Here is a 9,093-nt window from a genome sequence, read left to right on the forward strand (position 1 = left end):
CGACATTATTGCCATCATGTGGCACCATTGGCTGTTCTTCCCCGTGCAGTCCTCGTCGGACAACTCCATCTGTTGGAGGCTGGCAACTGCATGCCTCCTGGGTCTTGGAGTTGATGGCGTTGGTGACGCTGCTGTTGATGCCGGTCGTGATGCCAGTGTTTATTCCGATGGTGGTGCTGTTGATTGTGGTGGTGTTGATGGTGGTGGTGTTGACGGTGGTGGTGTTGTGGTGTGGCACGCAGGCAAAATGATATCCCCCTCCTCCGCTCTATCTCTCCAGGGTGTCTTTCCTGCCTTGCCTGGCGCAGCCCTGCGCAATGTTTTGCCTGTGTAGACAGATTGTATATTAGTTCACTTGTCTGGCAGCATTTGCTTACAAATAAATTTCATGTCTGTCAATAAATCTGACTGTCCTATGCTTGCTTTTCGCTGATGTGCGTCACATGCCGTTTGGTTCAGTGGGCTGACTGTTATGATAGGTGTTACACTGACTACATCTCCCATGATGCATTGCTGGTGTTTAGTAAAACATGTACTGGAGTGGGATTCACACTATCTTATTGAAGAATGGGGTTAGGGAATGGGGGTGTCTGCATCGCCAATGCCGCTGACACTCTCGACCTCAATGGTGGACTCCTCAAGCAGTTCCAGGGCAGTCGGTGCAGGTGCTCTATTTTTCCTCCATCTGTCAGGTTTGCTTGCTTTTTCCTTTCAGACATCCTCTTCTTCGCCATACTCCTGAGGTCATACCACATTTTTTTTAGGTCGTCCACATCACGGTGGGTCACACCTATTACATTAATGAGGTCCTGGATACCAATCCATATTTTTCTTTTTTGTGACTCTGGCACTTGTAGGAATTTTTTACCAAAGAGCTCGGTGTGTTCGTTTGCCACCTCCTCAATTAAGATCTCCAGCTCCCTCTCACTAAACTTCATTTTTCTCTTCCTTTCTGCACCATCAGTTTCCCTGTCCTGGCCGTCAATTCTGGTGTTTGATGTCAGGTAGTAAAGTTGCTCCTGTTTGTCTTTCTCTGTTGCCTGCCTCTCCAACAGCTTCAGGGTCAGTGCAGCTGCTTGGGTGTGGCCACATCCTTGTTGGGAGTAAATAGGATGCAAAGGATTGGCTTATTCATCAATTGCAGGAATTTTGAATTACCGATTCAGTATTAAGTGATTCGGTAATTCAGATTCAGTAATACATATCGGTATTAAGGATTCAGAATTTTTTTCCCAAATATTACTGATTCGGTAAAAATTACCGATTTTTTACCTACATCGGAAATTCCGATTTCTTAATACCAAATCAGTAAAATTCGGTATTAAGAAATCAATATTTCACATTTACCTACATCCGCCCCTATATGTCAAAAAAATCATAATTTCAATTTCAATTGGAAGTGTGGATCATTTCTAAATTCAGTTGATCCCATTTATTGCAAATTCTATATTCTGTTTGATGAACTTGCACTGCTCCCACAAATCAGTTTGGGGATACTAAATTAGAGCCTGATTATCAGTTTGGTAGAAAGGCAACACCGTCGCTTTTCCAGCGGTCTTACTGACCACTGCCGTGGTGGTCTGACCACCTGAATACGATCTTCGCTTGAACTTGGGTACAAGACCGCCACTGGACCGCTGAACTGCTGCCATTGTCGAGACTCCTGCTACAGCATCAATGGCAGAAAAGCTATAGGGGGGACTTGAAGGCAGTCCTACCAAGGTTCCCACTGTCCAGATTACGAACTGCTCTTTCTTCGAGATTTGCCTGGCGGGGACACTGCCATACACATGTCGGCTGAAAGGCACAAAAAGAGCCAAAAACTAAATATTTTTTGGGGTCTCACTTGGAAATTTGTGTCAGATGCAATTGCTGAGGTTCCTCCTGTGCAGCTGCCAACAGATCATGATGCTCTGCAACCCCATTGTTGCCACACACAAAGGTAGGCCTCACCATATATATAGCAGTGTAATTGTTCTTTATATTTAACATACAACAAAACATATAGTAAATTTGACCTACATATACATTCTGACACATGCACAACATATATATGTGCTTCAGATATACACATGTTTACTTACCTAACTCTCCAGCAGTGAAACATCACTCTGCCGGTACACCACAACCAAGAGACCGCCAGTCCATCGGAAACAACATAATACGGCAGGTGGGAGACCACTGAGCTGGCGGGTGGGAGACGGCTAAGCCTGCGGGTTTCTTGTGACCGCCCCCATGGTGGTATGGCAGTGAGACCACCAAACTCGTAATCCGACCCAAAATATTTAGCCTTCAATTTCAGATTTCTTCACCATTTCAAAACGTATAAAATTTTAAGTAGTACAGTTTTCTTTTTTATTTATATCCACTTTATCATTCTTTTAATGTTATTAAATTTCTAAGCAGCCGGGCCCTGGACCAAAAGATAAGAAACAATGTCCTCAGGATGCCTGTTTCTAGTCAAGGGAGGACCTGGCATCGCAGTTCAGGGTGGACTGTTCCCATGAGCGGCAGGGTCAAGACTGATTTGTATATTGCTGAGTCCAAACTGGGGTGGGGTGGTGAGTAAAAGAACGATGGATAAAAACCAGATCCTTATGACTGAAGGTTAATTTCTTCAATGTTCTGCATTCCGTCCATCTATTGTTCTTTTTGCTTTTGTTATCTTAAGTGGGAAGGGTATGCCCGGACACGGGTCCCGTGCTCACTGCACCACTGGATTCAAGCTAGCATGCCTAATGAGAGGGAATGCCCCGAACCGAAACTGGTCCCAGGATGCTTCTTTCTGGTCCAGGGAGGACCTGCCTTGGAAGTTGGGGCTGGACTGTTACCATGAGGGGCAGGGTCAAGACTGATTTGCATATGGATGGGTCCAAACTAGCATGGCGTGGTGAGCAAAAGAACGATGGATTAAACCCAGATCCTTGTGACTGGGGTTACTGTTTGCATTGTTCAGTATTCCTTCCATCATTTGCACCTTTTGCTTTTATCGCTCTAAGTGGTAAGGGTATGCCCAGACGTGGGTCCCTTGCTCACTGCACCACTTGATTCAAGCTTGCCTGGCTGATATGGGGTGATGTCCCAAAACTGGTCCTAGGATGCTTGTTTCTGGACAAGGGAGGACCTGACCTGGCAGTTCGGGCTGGAATGTACCCATGAGGGGCAGGGTCAAGACTGATTTGCATATGGCTGGGGCCAAACTGGGGTGGTATGTTGAGCAAAAGAACGATGGACTAAACCCAGATCTTTGTGACTGGGGTACATATTTGCACTGTTCAGCATTCCATCCATCAATTGTTCCTTTAACTTTCTAAAAGAGACATTTTTTAAATTGTAATAAAAAAACAGACTTTACCATTAAATAAGGAGCTATCATTACAATTCCAAAGACACCAACCATGACATAGCTACTGTTTTCCAAATGGAAATGACAGCTTATTAAATGTAATAAGGAATCTCCAATGTTATGCTATGGAAGGGGTTGACCTTATAGAATTGGAAAAAGAGTTTGGGAGTTTTTTATTACCAGGTCATGTAAAACTTAAAGATACTTGTCCAAAATATTATTTATGGAATACCCTGCCCTCTGTGTTACCCGGGGCCTACCTTAGGGGTGACATATATGTAGCAAAAGGAGAGTTTATGACTTTGAAAGTGGGTTTTAATGCAAAGTCGACATGGAAGTTCAAAACTGCATTCAAGCTGCAGTGGCAGACTTGGGACTTATTTTAAGGTGATATTTAAGTGGGTTGCCAAAAAGTGGTGCAGACCCACTGGTAGCATTTAATTTACAGGCCCTGTGTATATAGCATATCATTATACGAGGGGCTTACACATAAATTAAGTATGTCAATTGTGTATGAGCCAGTTTACCTATGTTTTAGGAGAGGAAACAAAAGCACTTTAGCACAGGATAGAAGTGATAAAGTGGACAGAGTCCTAAGGCCAACAAAGAAAAATGAAGGAAAATAGAGGAGGAGAAGCAAAAAGTTTGGGGGAGGACCACCCTAATGCTGACAGGTCTAACAGTAAGTCATATCTTATTTTTGAAGAAATGAAGGTACTGAATTGTAATGCTTCGTATACCATAGAGGCAAAAATTAGAAACGATGGAATGAATATGTAGAGAGGGCTGCTTTGTTACTAACAGATGACCTTTAAAAATACGGCATTGATTAAATGGTTATTTCTCTAAGGAGAGACTTAAGATTGGCTATTGAAACAAATCGTTACTCTATCTCAAATTATTTTCATCACTAAAAACTCTGATTATTAGCAGGTTATGAAATGTGCATTCTTTGTGTTTATTTAACCCCCTTTGGGTCTTTGTATCCCTGATTCTGTGCTGTGTGACTATCCACTGTACTCTGTGACATGCTTATATGTTTGCGTCTGTCAGACTGCCTTTGTTGGTTTGTGGACATGGATTTATGCCTCTCCCTGACATCATTATAACAATCTACCATTCCCAACACTCTGTTAGGCCTCACAATATTTGCTCTTGTCTAGGTCTATACCGTGTGCCCTTTTGAGATCCTTCCTTTCCTCTCTTGAAACTTGATTTCCATTGCTGCTTCCTCATTTCCAAATTGATGGCTAGGGTTAACTTCCCCATTTTGGGGAAGATCATTGAATTCCCAAGGATCCTTCCTCACCTCCCTTCTCTTAATCCTTACTTTCCACTGTCTGACACCTAACACTTTGGTATGCCGTAGCGTAGCATAAAATATTAAACTTGGAACAACATATGACAATACAACATAATATGACACAGCATGACATGGCAAAACAAAATAACATAACACCTCTGTATGGATGTCTGCATGCCACAAAACACACACACATTGATGGGAGGCATGCTTGCAAGTTGTCTCACCACTGGCAATCACTTGTGTTGGCATCCTAACCTATTAGTTCTTTTGCTCACTTTGCCACCTCAGTTTGGATCGAATCAGCCTTGACCCTGCTCCTCATGAGAACAGTCCAGCCCAAACTGTCAAGGCAGATCCTCCCTGAACACAAGCAGGACAGTTTTTGCCCTAGTTAAGGACTCATTAATCAGGTTCAGTTTGGCTACAGTGACACAGTGAGCATTGTACTCATGTCTGGGCATACCCATGCCACTTAGGGCTGTACATGAAACACACAAAAGGTGATGGGAGGAATACGTGCAATTTGTCTAACCACTGAATGCTATGTCTTATATGTATGTGGTCTCCTGTCTGTGTGCATGGGTATCCGGTGGTGTAGGTGTGTGGAGATCTGTATGTGAATGTATTTCCGTGAGTAGGCTGTGCAGTTTGCATATTTTAATGCATATTTGCAAAGTGTATGTGGCTGTTGAGTGTCTGCATTACGTGCATGCACTATGCAAATGTCAAACTGACAGTCTCTGTCAATACCTTGCTAGTGCACTTTGACACCAGTAATATATGTGCATATCAATTCAGCACAGGGGTCTTCCCACCAACTTTTTGCCTACCTCCTACATTTTTATGATCTTGCTTTTGTTGGCCATAGGACTCCCTAAACACTGTAATACTGGCTCATCCCCAATCAGCATATTTAATTTACTTTGAAGTCACTAGTAAAATACACTACACATGCCCAGGGCCTGTGAATTAAATTCTACTAGTGGTATGCTGCTCATTGTGTCACCCATCTAAGTAGCCGTCTAACAATGGCTCAGGTCTGCCATTGCAGGGCCTGTAAGTGCAATTTACACTGCCATTTCGGCCGGGCATGAGAAACATCTTGCAAAGCCTTAACCTTCCCTTGTTATACATATAAATCACCCCTAAAGTAGGCCCTGGGTAACCCAGAGTGCAGGATGCAAAGTATTTAAGAAGCAGGACATGTACTTTTAACTTTTACATGCCCTGGAAGTGAAAGAAATCCCAGTTTCGTATTTCACTACTGCAAGGCATATCTCTCCCCTATAATAACACTGGGAATATCTTATCACATCTTTAAGGTATAATTCCCAATTGTGAAGAGAGACTTTTCAGGTCTGGTGTCTCTGGACTCACAATTTAAAATCACAGCTTATGGTGACATTGGATTTCAAGTTGCAAGTCTGGAAATGGCACTTTTAGAAAGTTGATATTTTCTTGCTTTAGCCATTTTGTGCCAACTGCCTGTTTCTGAATACACGTCTGGGGTGAGTGGCAGCTGGACTTTGTGCAGTCCCTCTAGACTGACACACACAAAGGGAGCTTAGATGTGCCTGATGGGTGATCCCGGGCAGGATAGGAGGGAGGAGCTGTACACAGTCTCATACTTATACCTGGATAAGGGTGGCCTATCCCCACACAAAGGGCTGCATGTCCCCCTGTAGTGAGTCTTAAGTCAGGGCAGAAAGGGAGGATCTCTGCACACTTCAAGGATCTTTCTTTGAGGTCTTCTCCAGTTCGAAAGCACAACCAGGGTTTACTTGAACATGAAATACATTGAAAAAACAAGAGACAAGAGTCATTTGGCAAAACAGGAACAGTTTGTTTAATTAAACGTAGCGGCCGGGAGAACAGTTACAGGCACAGGCTCAATTTACAATTGGTCTGCTGCCTCCTTTTATAAAGTTTATCGCAGGTAATAGAGTTTTCTGGTGATCCATGTATGGTGAGGAATGTAAGTTGTTACCTTTGGAGTCATACAATAATTATCTACTGTAAAATAGAGGTGGGCCTTGACCTTGCATGTACGCAATGTAGCTAAGGGGAATGTGGCCTGATGTCTGGCATGGAGAGTGTCAGATCACTGCATGTGCTGTGTCCTGATTGTCTATATGTTCATAACTCATGTGGCGCCTGATTTTATGGTGTTTTAGGAACAGGTGTACCCCCTCCGGTATTGTGTGCTTTATTAGAGCCAATCTCCCTTGAACATTGCAATATCGCTTCTCCTATATGTGGGATTGATCTAAGGTTTCCTGTTTGTGCATTTCTCTGCAGGCTATGTGCCACCCACATGTGACCTATCAATCAATGACCTCCTGCCTAATGTCTTAGTGCTTGCCTGACTGCATAGTTGCAAGTGGGTGTTGATTTGGAATTAATTATTAAAGAAGCAATTTTGTTCTCTTAAATGAATGTATAATTTTTCCTGTTAGCATCAACTTTTTCCATATTAACATTCCTGCCTCTAGTTGATTTTCCAACTATACTATCTAACTCATACCTTTTGACAGTTACTTTATTTGTGACATGTTGCTCTTTATGCCCCCTCATGACATATACTACCTTTCTAGTTACTTACATTTTTAACAGTTTGAGGACTGCACTTTTACATCAGGTAATCCCCAATTGTACAGACAAAATAGAAACACAATGGAAACTGGTAACACTGATTTGCACAAACCGGAGATCCACTGGTGCAGCAAGGAGAACCAATTCGAAATCCACGCCTGCTCAGGGGCACATCCATTCTCATGCATATCTCTTTGTAAGTGGTGCAATGCTATGATAGCAACTGTCAATGTCCCATTATCAATATCAATCCCTGGAATAAATGTGCATCAGGCCACAATGATCTTGGCACTCACCCCTTCCTCCATTGCGGACATTAAGTCCAATACATATCTGTGGTACATTTCCATGAGGCAGATTGCTTGCAGTTTTTCCTTGATCGAATTGAGGCTCAGCTTAGTGCTGTTAGTCATTCTCAGCATTTCCCTGCTGGTTATCCGTAACCAGTGGGCATTGGCTTGTGTCTGCAGGATGAGGAAAAGTATCAACTCTCCAGCTGACACTTGTGCATCGGTAAACAGTCTGAATTCTTCTGGAATGTCCCTGTACTTAGCCCAGCGAAAATTGTTTGCAGGCTTCTTCTCATGAGTCTGGTGCAGCAAGGTTGTCTTCTTCCTTAACAGGTGCTGGTATAAGTCTGATAGTTCTTTCCCAGGAATGACCAGTGTGGGTGTATGTATTGGGACCAGGGAACAGAGACTCCACCACCCGGGGACAAGCTGAGTGTAGGCAAACTCGATGTATTGCCAGTAGTAATCCATCAGTGTTGAAGTGCCCTCTTCCATGCTGTTGCTTATCTGGAACATGCAGGATCGCTCAGCAGTTAGTATTTGTGCTCATTGGAAGTGTTCCTTTACCTCTGAAACATAAGGAATAGAGTGTAAGTTGCCGTACAAGTAGCGGTTGCCCCTTCCTTTCTAGGCAAGTGCATTAACCCACCCTAGTGTCCCGTATATCCTGACATGGGGTGGTCATGCTCTCATTCAACCGTCCCCATGCTACTGATTACCCTTTCTGTCCTTGAGCTTGCTGGGCCCTACACAGGAACTCCATGTTGGGGGACCACTTGTTGTTAAAGAAGACTGCCCCAGATGCGCTACGGGTCACCCTTGGTCCACAGATGGATGCGGGAGCGGACGTGTTAGTGCATAGAGTCCATGGACTGGAAACAAGCATCCTGAGACCGGTTTTGGGGTATGTCACCCTTCATCCACCAGGCAGGCTTGAATCCAGTATCACAGTGAGCAAGGGACCCACGTCTGGGCATACCCATCCCACTTAGGTCAAAACGTGTAACTGCAACAAATGATGGACGGAATGCTGAATGATTCAAATATTCTCGCCCAGTCAAGCGATCTAGGTTTAATCCATTGTTTTTTTTCCCACTGGGCCACCCCAGTTTGGACCCACCCATATGCAAATCAATCGTGACCCTGTGCCTCATGGGAAGAGCCCAGATTGAACTGCCAAGGCAGGTCCTCCCTGGACTGGAAACAAGCATCCTGGGACCCGTTTTGGAGTATGTCACCCTTCATCAGTCAGGCTAGCTTAAATCCAGTGGCACAGTAAGCAAGGGACCCACGTCTCGGCATACCTTTCCCACTTAGGGCAAAAAGTGTAACTGAAACAAATGATGGATGGAATGCTGAATGATTCAAACATTCACCCCAAGTCAAGAGATCTGGGTTAAATCCATTTTTCTTTTGCCCAATACGCCACCCCAGTTTGGACCCAGCCACATGCAAATCAGTCTTGACCCTGTGCCTCATGGGAACAGCCCAGACTGAACTGCCAAGCCAGGTCCTCCCTGGTCAGGAAACAAGCATCCTGGGACCGGTTTTGTGGTATG

At 44.0% G+C, this 9,093-nt stretch overlaps 1 pseudogene; it reads right to left on the reverse strand.

The window, feature by feature from the left end:
- The window catches only part of LOC144818820 (uncharacterized), a 30,847-nt pseudogene extending 22,797 nt beyond the window's left edge, over window positions 1-8,050 (reverse strand).
- Between the last annotated feature and the right edge of the window lie 1,043 nt (window positions 8,051-9,093).

The sequence above is a fragment of the Lissotriton helveticus genome, chromosome 1_1 (assembly GCF_964261635.1).
Source record: "Lissotriton helveticus chromosome 1_1, aLisHel1.1, whole genome shotgun sequence".
NCBI classification, from domain to species: Eukaryota; Metazoa; Chordata; class Amphibia; order Caudata; family Salamandridae; genus Lissotriton; species Lissotriton helveticus.